This window comes from Cnephaeus nilssonii, assembly GCF_951640355.1.
Source record: "Cnephaeus nilssonii genome assembly, chromosome: Y".
NCBI classification, from domain to species: Eukaryota; Metazoa; Chordata; class Mammalia; order Chiroptera; family Vespertilionidae; genus Cnephaeus; species Cnephaeus nilssonii.
In genome coordinates, this window is record NC_137096.1 from 6,843,416 (window position 1) to 6,860,648 (window position 17,233).

Here is a 17,233-nt window from a genome sequence, read left to right on the forward strand (position 1 = left end):
TTCCAGGAATGCATAAAGATGGCTCCCAGCCTTGGGTGCACTTTCTAAGGACCACCGTCCAACTCAAAAAAAAAAAAAAAAAAGGTCAGAAGGTCATATGTCTTCGGATCCCATTAGGAATCATGTGCTCAAAGGCTGCTGTGGGCTGTTCATAAGTGAGGGCCATGATGAGGGCAGGTGGCAGGTGACCAGGATGTGGTAAAAACATCCCCCAGATTCATGTATGGGTGCTGGGAGTCGGTGGGGCCTGTCCAATACTGGGCAGGAAGTTTACCCTTGATGCAGTTGTGCTCCTGCCTCCAGTGCCACAGCTCATGCCTTGGGAAAGCAGGCTATGCATGGTGGGTGGTAGAGGAGTTGTTCTTGCTCAGGAAGAAGGCATGTTCAGCTGAGACTTTGTTTCCAGCTCATTCTAAGTGGTCCCTCCTGCCTCCTTGTATCTCCTGGGCACTGGGATCTCATAGAAGCCGCCTGAACTTGAACTACTACACTTTTCCAGATTCTGCCTGGTCCATGCAATGTCTGTGTTAAAGAGAAATACAGCCCCTAGGTGGCACCACTTGTGCTGAAAGCCCAGGATACAAGTCTAGATTAACTTCCTAAACTCATTACAGTTTGATCCTCTTCCTGAAATCTAATCAACCAGTCTGAAATTTTCTGGTGAACACCACTGTGGTATTCTGTCACATGGTCCCTCTCCCTGGAATATGAGAGTTGTTTGGGCATCACATTGCAGGGGGTAGAAAAGAGCCTGCAGAAAAGTTCTCTCTCTCTCTCTCTCTCTCTCTCTCTCTCTCTCTCTCTCTCTCTCTGTGTGTGTGTGTGTGTGTGTTTGTGTGTCTGCCTCTCTCAATTTCAAACGATCCAATGTGTGACTCAGTGCAGCATGGGATATCCCAAAAATTTGGCAGAAGCTTACATGTCAAATACAAATACAGCTTGAAAACTTTTGAAGGGGAAGGTGTATGTGAGCACTGTGCTTAATCCTGAGAGAGGACAATCTTCCCTCACAATCTGAGTGAGAATTTTAGGCCCAGATGGAGCTTTATAAAGCCAGTTTGCATTGTTTGTTCCCTTGGGGTGAGCAAACATTAGTTATCCATACAGACTTTGGCAGTCATGTTTAGGGCCAGGACCCTGGAACTTGTCTGGGCCTAATATGCTGCCTGTGGAAGGTTGGGATGTTAAAGAGGAGGCCTGAACCAAAGAAAATGCCCTCTGGGAGTAGCTCCTTGATAAGGATACATAGGTGTTTTGTCCCACGTGTATTTTTCTCTGTGCTTCCAAGATTCCAAAGAGCCCAGGACTCTGGCCCCTCAATGGCTTTCAGAATTGGATAAGTAACTTCTCAGGTTCTGCTGCCACACCTCTCCTCTGGCCTCTGCACAGCCCACATTTTTACATTTAATTTTCTCAAGCCAGTTTGCTTAGCTCATCTTGTTCTTCTGGAGTAAATGCCCTTTACTTCCACAGAGGGAGAGTGATTGAACCTCCTGCCTATACTCCCCACCAGCTTGGGTTTAAGGGATGCACCATATTTTCTTCTTAAACACCAGCCATTTAAGTTCACAAGATTATCCAGTCAGAGCCTTTGATTTTCCCAAGTGTGCACCTTGTCTTGGGAGATTCCCTTGGTCCCATTACAAAGTTGCAGCCCCTCCCTTCTACTGATCAATCCCTAGATGTGATTTTGGCCCTATGTCCTTTGGGGAAGGCATGATACTCAAAATTTGGAAGACCAACTGTCCCTCTGTTCCTCTTTGAATGGGCACGGATGTGCAATTGAGGTAACATCAAGTGTCAGGGACTATTTGGTACTCAATACTGTTGCATTGTATTCTTTTTTCTCTTGAAAGGATACCCTGTCTGCCTAATGGTGTGTTAACAATAACATTAGGGAATTTAGATGAGGTAACAACAACCCATCAAGTCTACTTCCATGTTGGTTTCATTTCCTTTTCCTTTCATGAATGGACCTAGGATTCAGTTGGAGGTGTGCAGAGTGCAAAACCCAATCAGGTTAACTGCCTGGAGATCTAGTACTAAGGTTCAGCTTTCAGTTGTAAGTTTCCATTTTAGCTAGCACCTCAAAAGAAGGTGAGGGCAGACGGGGTATAATGGTTTCTGAGGAGGCTCAGGAGGGATCAGAAGCTAGAGCATGAGAGTCACTGCCCAAGTCTGAGCAGAGGGCTCCCTGCACCATGTCCACTCTGGTGAGTCAGGAGCCTAAGGTGGTCCTCCAGGACGTGCAGGCCAAGTTCCCACAGAGAATTGGCATTTCTTTCCTTACAAATGAGCAGACTTTGCCTTTTCCTTTAGATGCAGATTAGCCATTATCCAAAACGTTTTGATTATTGTTTTGATGTGTGCCATTCATAGAGGTTTACAGGGCAAGTTTCCCTGCTATCTGAAAGTTGAATATTCCTAAGGAATCTATTGTAGGCCAAATTGGCAAAATTCTTTTTGTAATTTTATCGGCCAGACTGTGTGTCTGACAGTAGGTTTTAAGGGAGTTCTTTAATAAAAGCCAAGTGATGTATAGAAAGAGAAGAAGGGAGAAAGAGAGAGAGAAACATTGATGTGAGAAACATCCATCATCAGGCTCCTCCCACCCCCTATTGAGGGTTGGGAATGGAGCCTGAAAGTGACTTTGGTTGTAAGGGAGGATTCTCAACCAACTGAGCAGCACTGACCAGGGCTTGCAGTCTCTTTTGAGATTAGGCTTAGTTGTGACCTGTGAGCTCTCTGTTGTCATGGATTAAGTGCTCATTCTAATATTCATAGAAGGGACACACAATAAAATGTACATCTCGCAATTAATGGTTATTTTTCTCACCTCTAGCTCCCCCAACTTTAGAAACTTTTATGCTACTTTTACTCTTTCTCATTTAAAACATACCAAAGGCCAGAAGGTACACATTGTATGGGTGTTCCTTAATCTTCCCCATCTGTTTTATTTGTTGCAGCTTAGCAAGGAGTGGTTCTTGGACAGGCACTGCTGCCTACTCCAGGTGCTTTCAGACCTTCAGTGATAATCACAAAGGTTTTCCTATAAAGGTGGGAACATTTATCTGGTTTCCCAGTACTCATTGCACAGCAGAGTTTCAGGTAGGCAGTGGGTAGATGTGGGAAGGGTGCAATGGTCATCTCACCACTCTTTGGTGACTGGCGAGGTGCTTGTCCTGCCAGCAGCCTAGGAGAGGCAGTGCTGAGTAGGTCAGCAGCCCCTTAGCAGAAAACGTGATTGGGGTAAAATGCGGACACTCCAGTTGTTGTCAGAGCAGTGCCTTTTGCCTTCAGCTGGTTCCTCTGAAGGGAGAAGGATCAGGTTGCTCATGCTCATCCTGAGAAGATGCCTTGCTCCCGGCCATTTCCCAGGATCTCTTTAAGAGCCACTTCATCAGGATGAACAGCCAGGCTCCACGCAGACTTCTGGAACTGAGATGCCAGAGCCTGCTGAAGAATGAAGCCTTGGCCATCGCTGCTGTGGAGTGGCTGCCTATGGAGCACTTCCCACCTCTGTTCACAGCGGCCTTGGCCTGGAAGCACAGCAAAGTCCTGAAGGCCATGGTGCAGGCTTGGCCCTTCCCTGACTCCCTCTGGAAGCCCTGATGAATGATCAGCAGACTTACCATGATATCTTTCAGACTGTGCTCTATGGGCTCCATGCCCTGCTTGCCCAGGAGACTCGACTCAGGTGAGGGGGATTCAGTAGCCTGGTTGGGCCCTGGGGATGTGAGCACTTACATCTGGGATATGGGAGAGTGCATGGCCAAAGGGAGAGCTCAGGGAGGCCTTGGAGCCACTGCTGGGGTGACTCTGGAACAGGCTTCACATATATAGGGCTGATGAAGATGCAGAAGGTGACTGAATGGACATGAGCCCACCCTTCCTGGTGGCACCTAAAGGTACCAGAAAATGGGACCACGAAGGATCCCAGTAGTGCAAGTAGCAGCTGATTTTTGGGGTATGGAGTAAAAGTCCCGTCAGGTGTCTGATTCAGGTGCCCAAATTCCTAGACTGAAGGCCATAGTCTCATTCCCTGTTATCTTAATTCACCCCAGGCTACATCCTATTTTCTCTGCAGAAGATGGAAAATGCAGATGCTCAATTTACAGAGGGGAGCTCATCAGGATTTCTGGATCGTGTAGTCTGGAACCAGAGCTGATGTGTGGAGCCTGATGCCCCACGAGGAAGAGGGGGAAGGTGGACCGCTTAAGGGCGGCGCCAAATCCAGCCTTGGCCCCCATGGGGGTGTTAGTATACCTTCGCCTTAAGAAAGGTGTCCTTGATGAATACCTCAGCTACCTTATTAAGAAAGTCAGCGAAAGGAGAGGTTTGCTGCACCTTTGTTGTAAGAAGCTGAAGGTTTTTGCCATGTAGAAGGTAAACATTTACATCCTGGATATGGTGTAGCTCGACTCTGTCCAGGATTTGCAGGTAAATTATACCTGGAAGCTGTACACTCTGAGGAAGTTTGCTCCTTACCTTGGCCAGATGGTCAATCTGCGTCAGTTCCTCCTCTCCCACGTCTTTACGTCTTCTCACACCACCTTGGAGCAGGAGGAGAAGTGTGTTAAACTGGTCACCTCTCAGTTCCTCAGCCTGTTCTGCCTCTAGGAGCTCTATTTGGATGATGTCTCCTTCCTCAAAGGCCACCTAGACCAGAACCTCAGGTGAGGTTGGTGAGGTTTCTCTGCAGACCAGCGCGAGCCACTTCTCATTTCAGTCCACAGTGATGGGACCTCCTATGTGCTGTCCGTCATCAGTGCTAGAGATCTTGAGACACTAGAAGATCCACACAGTCAATGTCTTGTTCACTGCTCTGTCCCTTTGCTTGTTGATTAAGGTAGGATGTATGAACTAAGAAAGATGCTATTGAAGAGACTCCTTGCTAGGAATGGAAGTAATGGGGGTTTCGGGCCAGTGATGGTAGCATGGGAATACTTCTAAGAAGTGTCTAAAGGAATATTATGCAATAGAACCACGTGAGGATGGCAGTGAAGAGAGGAAAGCCCATCAGGGGTGAGGTTTCAGGGGTTAAGGTCCCCACTTAGCGATTTGGTGATGGCAGCCTTTCAATCCAAACCTGCCTCGAATCACCTGTCTGCCAAGGATTGCCAAAGGTTCCTGCTAAGGGAATGCCTGCTAAATGCAGGATTCTGGAGGGAAGAATCATGAAAAGGGATAGGTAGTTTGTAGACGATGCAGTGATCTAAGTTCTTGCTTGGTAGCAGCCCCCGCTGGATGTTGCTCAACCTTGTCCAGATTAGCCATTTTTGCAATTATGCCAGTAGCTTCATGGGCTAAGAGATGAGGGAGATAGGATTCCAGGCTGTGGATGGAAGGGAGCCCAAATTGAAGGCATTTCGGGTCATGTCTCCAATACTAAAGTGCACTGGTTGCTTCCTGCTTGAGACATTGGGTTAGGCTTCTTTCTGAGCTCCCCCCAACTTTACCTCCCATCATTCATGCTCACAACACCTGTATGTATGAGGGTGGGGTGTATGATGTGCTCTCTAACCCACATAACAGATGAACAAATGGAGTATGTGAGGTTTCATCCAGTTGAATCCATCTCAGAGCAGATAAGGGATGGAGATAGGATTTCACTCAAATTTGCACTGACTTGAATGACTCTTTTCACTGTGCAACATCCGGGGTTGATCATTATCTGGAAAACATTAGGCTTTGGTGAAATGGGCTTTACCTTAAGGCCTGGTCATCCTCACCATGCTCTGCCCCCCAGGTCCATCCCCCTCACCTAACTGCTCTATGTCTCCCAACTGCCTGAAGACCCCTTTGGAGACTCTGTCCATCACTAAGTGTCTGCTTTTAGAAAGTGACTTGAGACATCTCTACCATCACCTGAACATCAGCCAGCTGAAAGTTCTGAATTTAAGGAGGCTCAACCTGACCAACATCAGTTCTGGGCCCCTCCTATTTCTCTAAGAGAAAGGCACCCCCACCCTGCAGAACCTGGACCTGGATGAGTGTGGGATCATGGAGCCCAAGTTCATGGACCTCCTGCCTGCCCTGAGCCACTGCTCTCAGCTCATGACCCTAAGCTTCAGTGAAAATGCCATCTCCATGACCATCCTGGAGGACCTGCTTCACCACACCATCAGGTTGAGCAAGCTGAATTGTGTGCTGTACCACGACCCCCTGGAGAGTTACAAGGAAAGGAGCAGCACCATCCACCTGGGTCGACTTGCTCAGGTGCATGCCGAGCTGAAGCATATGCTCCAGGAGTTGGGGCGGCCCGGTATGGTCTGGTACTGTGCTTACCCCTGTCCTCACTGTGACTGTAGAACCTTCTATAACCCAAACCCCATTCTGTGACCCCGATACATGTCTGTCTAGCTGTGTGCACATCTCATAGGCTTTACTTTGGGCTCTTGGACACTGAAGCCCAGACATAAGTGTATCTTAACCTTTTGCACTCGGATGTCGATTGTGACTCGACACGGTTAGCTTCAGTAGCAGCTCGTAGGTCGAGACACACTCGACAAGTAGTTTCACCGTGGGGGGAAGGGGAATTTTTGTCTATTTTTCCAGTATCTTTTCTTGTTTTCATTAGCATGAAAGGACAAGTAAAATGTAAATGCCGTCTCAACTGATGCCAAAAAATAAAAAATGAAAAACCGATAACGCATGTGAAATTTATTAGGAAACTAGTACAAGATCTTGTTGGAGAATTCAGAGATGGTACACTAACTTCCAGGGGTAGATTATTATCCACTAACTTAGAGCAACATTTAGATGGAAAGCTCCATATAATCACACCTCACCTTAACAAAAAACACAAAGATTGTGTTGTTTGTTCTAACAGAAAAATCAAAGAAGGAAGAAGAGAGACGATTTATATTTGTGAAACATGTGAATGTAAACCAGGTCTTCATGTGAATGAATATTTCAAAAAATATCACACCATGAAAAATTTTAGAGATTAAAATTACTCTTTGAATGTATTGATAATTTGAAATATAAAAATCCAAATAAATAAGTTTGTATGAAAAGAAACTCAGTTTTTTATTCTACTGCCTTGCTTTGTAAAATCTGGGGTATTTAAAAACTCTGGGGGGTGAGGGCATATATGGGAGTGGGGTGGGGAGGCAATGGTAAGATATGTAAACATTTAATACCTTAATAAAAAAAATTGGAAAGAAAAAAAATAAAAAATTAAATCCCAAGTAGAATAAAGGAATTGAGAAAAAACCAAGTGAGTGCAAAGGGTTAAAGAAACCCAGTAGCCAGTTGCAGACTCAGTGAGGGGGAAATTCTGACAGGGGGACAGATGGTTTCTTTGGGGAGATGGGTCCTAAGGAGTTAGAGATATGCACCTGAATCTCTAGGGGGGAGGGATTCTGGCTTGGGAGGTAGATGCGGAATTACCTTTGCTTGAATGGTTGTTAATAAATGTCAGTAATAAAGAGAACTGAATGTGAACCATCTGGTGTCCTCTATGACATGTTAACCCGATTCTCCCATCTGCAGTTACTGGTTAAATAAGAGTGCATGAGCATCTGTGATGCACAGACACTAGGCTGGGTGAGGTTGGCTCCAGTAGATCACATCACCATTTATCCATTCCGGTTTGGTGGTTCTTTCTGGGGCACTAGTACCTCCTCCCTTACCTCTGTTACTGTTCAGTGGTTAAGCCCACAGAAGGTGCATCCACAGGGACTGGAACAAGTGGCTTCCCATGATCACCACAGAACTACAACTTCCTAGCGGCCATGGACTCAAACACTCCTCCCCACTGGGAGCGTATGTCACTGGCCTTTGACTACTCCATGGTAGAGCTTCCCTATGCAAAAGTCAGACCCCAGTATGGAAAGGGACATCATCCTCCCACCTAGTCAGAGGCCTGAACTCACAAATCCACACCTGTCATCCCCCTGGATCCAGTCCCTGCTTGCAGTCCAATACTTGTAGCCAGTAAAAACAGTTACATTCCTTTCAGCACAATATTAACCTGGCGTAAACCTTTGCTTAGTATCTGTGTCTCGTACTAAGAATATGAAACCCTTTGTGGAGGCTAGGTCATAATGTGAGAAGACTCTCCCCACATGACCCTCCTTCCCATCCATCAAGGAGGTGGTAAACCAACTGTGAGCCAGTGACTGCCCCTGGGTTTTGGGTCTAAATAGTGGCCAACCCCAAGCAATCCGGAAGAGCACTTAGGTGGACACAGGTGAAGGTCACTCTGGGGCGTTGGGTGTATGGAGGGCCACCCTGAGGGCCAATACAACCCAGTGAAATGGAGATGTCATACTGTGCGGTTGGATCCCATAATCAATGGACAGTCAGCTGCCCAGCAAGGAACAGGCTCTCTGCCCACATGCCACTGCATTCTGGCCCAGGGCTGTCTCATTTGGCTCACTGAGTAGCCTGCTAGTGGAACACCAGGGGAGAAGACCACACACCCAGGCCCAGTGGCAGGGCTGCATTTGTGATTCTAGTCTCCCAGAAGGTGAGGGATTTGGTCCTGCTTTTTCTCCTTCTACTGCCTCTCATTCAGTGCCAGCCACTCATGTGCTTGCTGCCCTCTGCTGGATGTAAGCAGCTTCCTAGCTTGCCACACACAGCACCTGGCCCTTCTTTCTTTTTATTGTCTTACTTTATGTTCTTCTTCCTTCCCCTCTTCTAGTTTGGGCCCATCAGCTTGGAAGCATATATTTCCATTTCTTAAGTACATTTCTTATTAATTTCAGAGAGGAAGGGAGAAAGAGAGATGGATAGAAACCTCAATAATGAGAGAAAATCATTGGTTGGCTGTCTCTTGTATATCCCCCCAACCCTGTGTCATGGCTTAAACTCAGGAGCCTGCCCCAACTGACAAGTGAACTACATCCTCTTGGATCATAAGTCTACTGACCCGCAACAGCCAGTCACACTCTGATACTTCTAGTGGGAGGAATTGATCATCAGCATCCATTCTCAATCTAAAGAATGCTAAGATATCATTTGCTTTGAAAGATATGAATGAAATTTGAGGTGTATCTCTTCATTCAATGTTACTGTTTTCACACAAATAATGGTTTCATATTTATATTTTTAAATTAAAAATATGTGTTACTGAGTTTCTCCACCTTTCCTTATTTATTGAATTTACTATAGGCCCGGTGCACACATCCATGCACCAGTGAGGTCCCTCGAACCTGGCTTGCTGGATCGGGCCCAAACTGGCTCTCTGACATCCCCCGATGGTTCCCAGATCACTAGGGGGCACAGGCCAGGCCAAAGGACCCACCGGTGTAAGATCAGGGCTGCGGTGAGAAGTGGGAGGTTGGCCAGCCAGGGAGGGATGGCAGGAGGGTTCCAGGTCTTGTCCGGCCCATCTTGCTCAGTCCCAATCAGCCAGACCCCAGAAGCAAGCTAAACTACCAGTTGGAGCGTCTGCCCCGTGGTGGTCAGTGCATGTCATAGCGACTGGTCTATGGGTCGACTGTCTGCTCCCTGGCGGTCAGTGCATGTCATAATGAGCAATTGAGATGCCTTAGCATGTGATTAGTGTATTAAACTTTGATTGTTTGAACGGCTAACTGGATGACCAGACAGCATATCAGGCTTCTATTATATAGTATAGAAGTTACATTGCTTAATATGATTATATAGGCTTCATGTATATAACTCTATCATATTTCATCTGCATATTGGATTATGTGTTCACCTGACTGAGTCAAGTCTCCTTCAATTCCTATATTTTGAAACATTACCTAAGTGTTCTGCACCTGAGGGACGTCCTTTTGCTTCTCTACTTCCTCCTCTTCCACCTCTCAGACTTCTTACATCATTTCTGTTTCTTGATGGAAGTCCACTCCAACTTTGAAAAGATGGTTTCTTGGCATAGTCTACTTTGTTTTTTCCATCCACAGACTAAAATGAGTATACAAATAATATCAATACTACAAAACATTTAAACTGAACAAATGAACAACTGCTTGAAACCTACAAATTACTGCAACTAAAATCAAGTTCTACCTCAAATTCTTCTCGACATAAGCATTTTCTTAAAAAATGACAGAGTTATTTTTTCATGGTAAGTTTATGAAAAATGTCATTACTAACAACCTCCCAGTAAGGCATGCAACACAGATTTTATTAACCATATATGTTGGTTAATAAAAGTCCTCCGAAGGCCTCTAGTAATAAGGACTAAAATATCTCATATTCCAGGAGAAATCATAGAAACTTCTATCTAGTTTTATAATAGGCTTTTTATTTGTTTTCTGGAGAGAGAGGAAAGGGGAGGGATAGAGAGATTGAAACATCGATGATAGAGAAACCTTCTGATCAGTTGCCTCCTGAAATGTTCCATACTGGTGATACAGCCTGCTCCCCTGGCATATGTCCTCCCTGGCAATGGAAGAGGGGACATCTTGGTTCATGGCTCAATGCTCAACCATTGTGCAACACTAACTGGACAACATGGATTCCTTTTTAGAATGTGTATGTTACTTCATTTATGTGTTGCCAACTTTTATTTCATTTTTTCAGTGCACCCAGCTTACCTAAACTGTTTTGTTTTTTAAACAAATAATTCAATCATTCATTCAAAATGATTAGGCACTTAATTCCCAGTCTTTCTTACTTTTACTATTTCTTCAGTTAAAATGACAGAAATAAAAATTCCCAGTATGACTGTATGTACATATTTCTGTATGTACATATTTCTGATCTGTTTATCCATTCTATTTTTCAATAGGACTCTTGCACTATTTTTGGTATTTTTACCTTACTAAGCCATTTTCAGTCAAATGTGTTCCTAAGAAAGTAACCCATCTTGAAGGGGAGAGCTGCTGTGACTAGGAGCCAGCCTCACCACCACCCATATGGCCCTCAGACCTTACCCAGGTACCTAGAGCAACTCCGGCCAAAAACCTGCTATCATGGCTGCAGACCCTCAGACACCAGGACTCCAGCTGCCCACTGGCTACCTCCTGTGAGTCTTGGAGTGCATGAATGTCCCACCGACAAAACTCCATGGCCACAGGCCACAAAATTCTGGACCTGGGCTCTCCAGTGACAGCAAAAATGGGAATAAAAAGAAACAACACACAAAGTAAAGAAAAAAGAAATTGGCTAAAGAGGAAATAAATGAAACCGAGACATGCAGTATGTCACAAGAGGAATTCAGAATAAGGGTCATATGGGATGATTTAGAAATCCACAACTTATGTAAGAACAAAGGGGAAGTCAAAAATTATAACAGCTACAACTAAAAAATAAATAAATAAATAAATAAATAAATAAATAAATAAATAAATAAATAAATAACATGATGGAAGTTTTCAACAGTAGCCTAGAAGAACAGAGGACCAAATTGGTGAGTTAGAAAACAGGGCAGACAAACACATCCTGAACAACACAATCTGAATAAAAACTTGAGAAAAAAATTAGAAATCAGGAGGTGATCCTAGGAAGCTTTGAGGCAACATGAAAGGAAGTAACTTACATATAATGGAGGTGTCAGAAGGACAAGAAGAGGAACACAAACTAGGAAACCTATTAGAAGAAATAATGACGAACCCTAACACTTGTTTGGCTCAGTGGTTGGAGGGACAGCCTGCGGACTGCAGGGTCCCAGGTTCGAATATGGTCAAGGGAATCTCCCTTGGTTGCAGGCACATCCCCGGCAGGAAGTATGCAGCAGGCAGCTGATTGATGTTTCTCTCTCATCAATATTTCACACTCTCTCTCCCTCTCCCTTCCTCTCTTTAAAAAAATCAATAAGTTATATTTTAAAAAAAGAAGAAATAATGACAGAAAACTTCCATAATCTGGGAAAGAAAACATTCACACAAGCACAGAGAGTCCCAAACAAGATAATTCAAAAACACCTATACCAAGACATGCTGTCATTATAATGGCAAATGTTAACTACATAGAATCTTAAGGCTGAAAAGAGTTACCTACAAAGTAACACTCAGGAGATTATCAAATGATTTCTCAACAGAAACACATCAGGCTAGAAGGGAATGGGAGGAAATATGCAAAGTGGTGCAAAAGAAGGGACTGAATCCAAGATCACTCTGTCCAGCAAAGTTATCAATTAAAATAGAAGGGGATTTCAGGAACTTCACAGACAAAACTAACAAATAAACAAAAAAGGGCTAAGGGAGTTTATCACTAAGAAGACAATAATGCAAGGAATGCTAAAGGGCTTGTCATAAAAGCAGAAATAGATGGCGAGGAAGGCATAGAGAACAAAAATGGCTACAAACACGTCCCTACCAATAATAATATTAACCATAAATGGACTAAATGCTCCATTAAGAAGACATAGAGTGGCTGAAATGATAAGAAATTATGGCGCACATATATGTTGTTTAGAAGAAACGCATGATGCTATCAGGTACTCAGAAAGACTGAAAGTGGGAAGATGGAAACGTATTTTTCAAGAAAAGGGAAATGAAAAAAATAAAAAAGCTAGGGTAGCAATACTTATATCACACAAAATAAACCTTAAATTTAAGGCCATAAAAAGCGATAAGGAAGGCCACTTCATATTACTAAAGGGATCAAGACTACAAGATAATATAACTCTGATAAACATATATGCACCCAATGCAGGAGCACCAAATACGTAAAAAACAAACAAAAAAACACTTCTGGAAAATATCAAGGGAGAGATCAACAGCAATAAAATCATAGTAGGGGACTTTAATACCCCATTGATATCACTGGATAAATCCTCTAGAAAAAAGAAAATCAGCAATCCTAAACAACTCACTAGGTCAAATAGACTTAATCAACACCTTCATAATCAACAACTTCATAACAAAGCTACAGAATGTACATTCCACTTAAGTGCACATGGGACATTTTCAAAGATAGACCACTTGAGACAGAAATAAAGTCTCTTCAAATTCAACAAGATGGAATTCATAGCAAGCATCTTCTCAGATCACAATGGCATATTAGATATAAACTACAATAAAAATAACAAAAATTCAAATATTTGCAGGCTAAACAGTATGTTATTAAACAATGTTTGTGTTATCAAAGAGATCAAAGAAGAGATTGAAAACACCCTAGAATCAAATAACAATCAAAACACAACAATCCAAAACCAATGTGATGCACTGAAAGTAGTCCTGAGAGGGAAGTTCACAGCCTACCTCAAAAAACAAGAATAAGTGGTAGTAAATTATCTAACTCTACAACTTAAAGGATTAGAAAGAGAACAACAAGAAATCCCAGAATGAACAGAAGGAAGGAAATAGAAAAGATCACAGCATGAATAAATCACATGGAGACAAAAAAGAAACAACCAAACAAACAAACAAAACAGTAAAGAAGAGAAAAAGCATCACTACTACTTATAAATACAACCAAGAGCTGGCTCTTTGAAAGGATAAACAAGATTGATGAACTGTTATTGAGGCTCACCAAGAAGCAAAGAGAGAGGACCCAAATAAACAAAATCAGAAATGAAAGAGGCAAAATAACAAAAGACTCCACAGAAATAAAAAAGGGTTATAAAAACATAGTATGAACAACTCTATTTCAACAAACTGGTCAACCTAGAACAAATGGATATATTCCTAAAAAAATACAACCTTCCAACACTCAATCAGGAAGAATAAAAGGAATCTGAATAGGCCACTAAATATGGAAGATATTGAAACAGTTATTGAAAACCTTCCAGAAAAAATAAAAAATAAAAAATAAAAGCAAACCCTGGGCTAGACAGCTTCACAGAGGAGTTTTACTAAACATTCAAAGAAAAACTGAAACCTATCCTCCTCAGACTGTTTCAAAGAAATTCAAGAGGAAGGAACACTTCAAAGCACTTTCTATGAATCCAGCATTACCATAATCCCAAAAGCAGATAAAGACACTAAAAGAAAGAGGATTACAAGCCAATATATCTCTCATGAACATACATGCTAAAATCCTCAACAAAATTCTAGCAAATCTGAACCAGCCTTACATTAGAAAGATAATACACCATGACCAATTGGATTTATTCCAGGGATACAAGGATGGTACAAGATCCCCAAGTCAATTAAAGTGATGCATCACATAAACAATTTGAGATATAAAAAATCACACAGTCACATTAATTGATTCAGAAAAAGCATTTGACAAAACCCAACACACATTTTTTGGTAAAAATTCTGAGCAAACTAGGAATAAAGGTATCACACCTCTACATAATAAAAACCTTATATGACAAACCTACAGCCAACACCATACTCAATGGGCAAAAACAGAAACCATCTCCCCTAAGAACAGGAACAAAGCACGAATGTCCACTCTCACCACTTCTTGAAACAGTACTGGAAGTGGTAGCCACAGCAATAAGACAAAAATAAGTAATAAGTGTCATTCCAAATGGATAAAAAGTAAAACTGTCATTATTCAAGGATGACATGATATTGTACATAGAAATCCCTAAAGACTCCATAAAAAACTACTAGACTTAATAAATGAATTTGGCAAAATAGCAGGATGCAAAATTAACACCCAGAATTCTATGGATTTTGATACACCAATAATGAACTCACAAAAAGAGAAATTAAACAAACAAAGAACAAACATACAATAATCCCATTTACCATTGCAACAAAGAAATTATGATACCTAGGAATAAATGTAACTAAAGAGGTAAAAGACCTATACTTGGATAACTACAGGACATTGAAAAAAGAGAGAGGAAGACAAACAAATGGAAGAATATACCATGTTCATGTATTGGTAGAATCAACATCACTAAAATTGCCATATTATCCAAAGTACTCAACAGATTTACAGCAATGCCCATTAAAATACTAAAGGCATATTTCACAGACATAGAACAAAGTCTCCAAAAATTAATCCTAATATATAAAAAGCCAAGGGCCACAACAACCGAAACAAACAGACAGACTACTGAACAGCAGACTGCAAGGGGCGACCAGGCCAGCGGGAGTGTTAGTGAGGGACGACCAAACGACTGAACAGCAGGCTGCAAGGAGTGATCAGGCCAGCAGGGGGGATAATGAGGGATGACCAACAACTGAACAGCAGGCTGTGGGGGGCAATCAGACCAGTTATGGGGGGGCAGTAGCGAGCGACTAGGCCAACAGGTGCAGTACTGAGGGGTGTCTAGATAAGTAGAGGGGGGCTTTTGGGGGTGACCCGGATGGCTGGGGGAGCAGTAAGGGGTGGCCAGGCCTGTGGTGGTGGGCAATTGGGGGCGACCAGGAAAGCGGAGGCAGGGGCAGTTAGGGGCAACCAGGCCAGCAGGGTAGACAGTTAGGGGTGATCAGCCTGGCAGGCAGAGGAGGTTAGGGTTGATCAGGCAGGAAGGGGGTCAGTTAGGGACAATCAGGCAGGCAGGCAGGTGAGCAGTTAGGAACCAGAGGTCCCAGATTATGTTAGGGTTGTCTGACTGCCGGTTTAGGTCTGATCCCCCCGAAGGGTCCCGGATTAGAGAGGATGCAGCCTTGGCTGAGGAGGTACTCCCCCGGCCTGTGCATAAATTTCATGCACCAGGTCTCTAGTATGAAATTAAAAAAGACCCAGAATACCCACATTATGAGAAAGAAGAACAAAGTTGGCGGATCACAATACCAGCTATCAAGCTATATTACAAAGCCATTGTTCTTAAGCTGGCTGGTACTGGTGCAAGAACAGACATATATACTAATTGAACAGAACTGAGAATCCAAAATACACCCAAGCCATTATGCTCAATTAATATTTGACAAAGATGGCAAGAGCATAAAGTTGAGTCAAGACTGTCCCTTCAATAAATGGTGTTGGAGAAATTGGACAGATACATGCAAAATAATGAAACTAGACCACCAACTTAAACCATACAGGAAAATAAATTCAAAAAGAAAAAAGACCTTAAACATAAAATGGAAACCATAAAAATCTTAGAAGCATCTAAAAGCAGCAAAATATCAGACATATTTCATAGAAGTTCTTTACTGATGCAACTCCTATGGCAATGGAAACTAAGGAGGAAATAAACACATGGGGCTACATCAAAATAAAAAAAACAAACAAACAAAAAACAGGAAAGCTTACTGCATGGGAGAAAGTATTTGCCAATGTTATATCCGGTAACGCCTAATCTCCAAAATTTATAGGGAACTCACCCATCTAATAAAAGGATGAAAAACAATCCAATAAAAAATGGGCATAGAACTTGAGTAGACTCTTTTCTAAAGTGGACATATAGAAGGCCAAGAGACATATTAAATCATGCTCAAAGTCACTAATCTCTGAAGACATGTAAATCAAAATGAAAATGAGATACCATCTCACAGCTGTCAGAATGGTTACCATCAACAAATCAATAAACAACAAGTGCTGGTGAATATGTGGAGACAAAGGAATCCTCTTGCACTGTTGGTGGGAATGCAGACTGGTGCAAACACTGTGGAAAACAGTATGGAGTTTCCTCAGAAAAATTATGAAGGGAATTCCCATCTGATCCAGTATTCGACCTACTAGAGATATATACCAAGCAATGAGAAACATCAATCCTAAATGACTCACTAGATCAGATAGACTTAACTGACATCTTCAGAACATTTCACCCTAAAGCCACAGAATATACATTCTTCCAAGTGCCCATGGGACATTTTCAAAAATAGACCACATATTGGGTCACAAGCAAAGTTTCCAAATTCAAGAAGATCGAAATCATACCAAGCATCTTCTCAGACCACAATGCCATAAAATTAGAAATAAATTACAATAAAAACAATTCAAAAATCTCAAACACTTGGAAGCTGAATAGGATATTGTTAAATAATGACTGGCTTACCAATGAGATCAAAGAAGAAATTAAAAATATCCTGGAAACTATTGAAAACAAAAGCACAACAATCCAAAATTTCTAGGACACAATGAAAGCAGTCCTGAGAGGGAAGTTTATAGCTTAACAGGCCTACCTCAAAAACAAAAAAAAGGTATTAAACCATCTAACTCTACAACTCAAAGAATTAGAAAGAGAGCAACAAGAAAAGCCCAGAGTGAGCAGACAGAAGGAGATAATAAAGTTCTGAGCAGAAATAAATGACATAGAGACAAAAAAAATACAAAAGATCAATGAAACCAAGAGATGGTTCTTTGAAAGGATAAATGAGGTTGATGAACCTCTAGCCAGGCTCACCAAGAAGCAAAGAGAGAGGACCCTAATAAACAAAATCAGAAATGAAAGGGGAGAAATAACAACAAACCCCACCGAAATACAAAGGATTGTTAAAAAATAATATGAACAACT

General features: G+C 42.4%; 2 pseudogenes across 2 annotated transcripts in view; both read left to right on the forward strand.

Annotated features, from left to right (window-relative positions):
• Positions 1-17,233, forward strand: part of LOC307096509 (melanoma antigen preferentially expressed in tumors-like) — a 313,827-nt pseudogene that overhangs the window by 26,564 nt on the left and 270,030 nt on the right. Inside the window, exon 2 of the transcript in view lies at positions 3,379-3,486. The product of the transcript in view is annotated as a melanoma antigen preferentially expressed in tumors-like (transcript). The remainder of the gene's footprint in view (positions 1-3,378; positions 3,487-17,233) is intronic.
• LOC307096483 (melanoma antigen preferentially expressed in tumors-like) lies at positions 4,249-6,342 on the forward strand (annotated as a pseudogene). Its single transcript has 2 exons — positions 4,249-4,676; positions 5,787-6,342. The product of its transcript is annotated as a melanoma antigen preferentially expressed in tumors-like (transcript).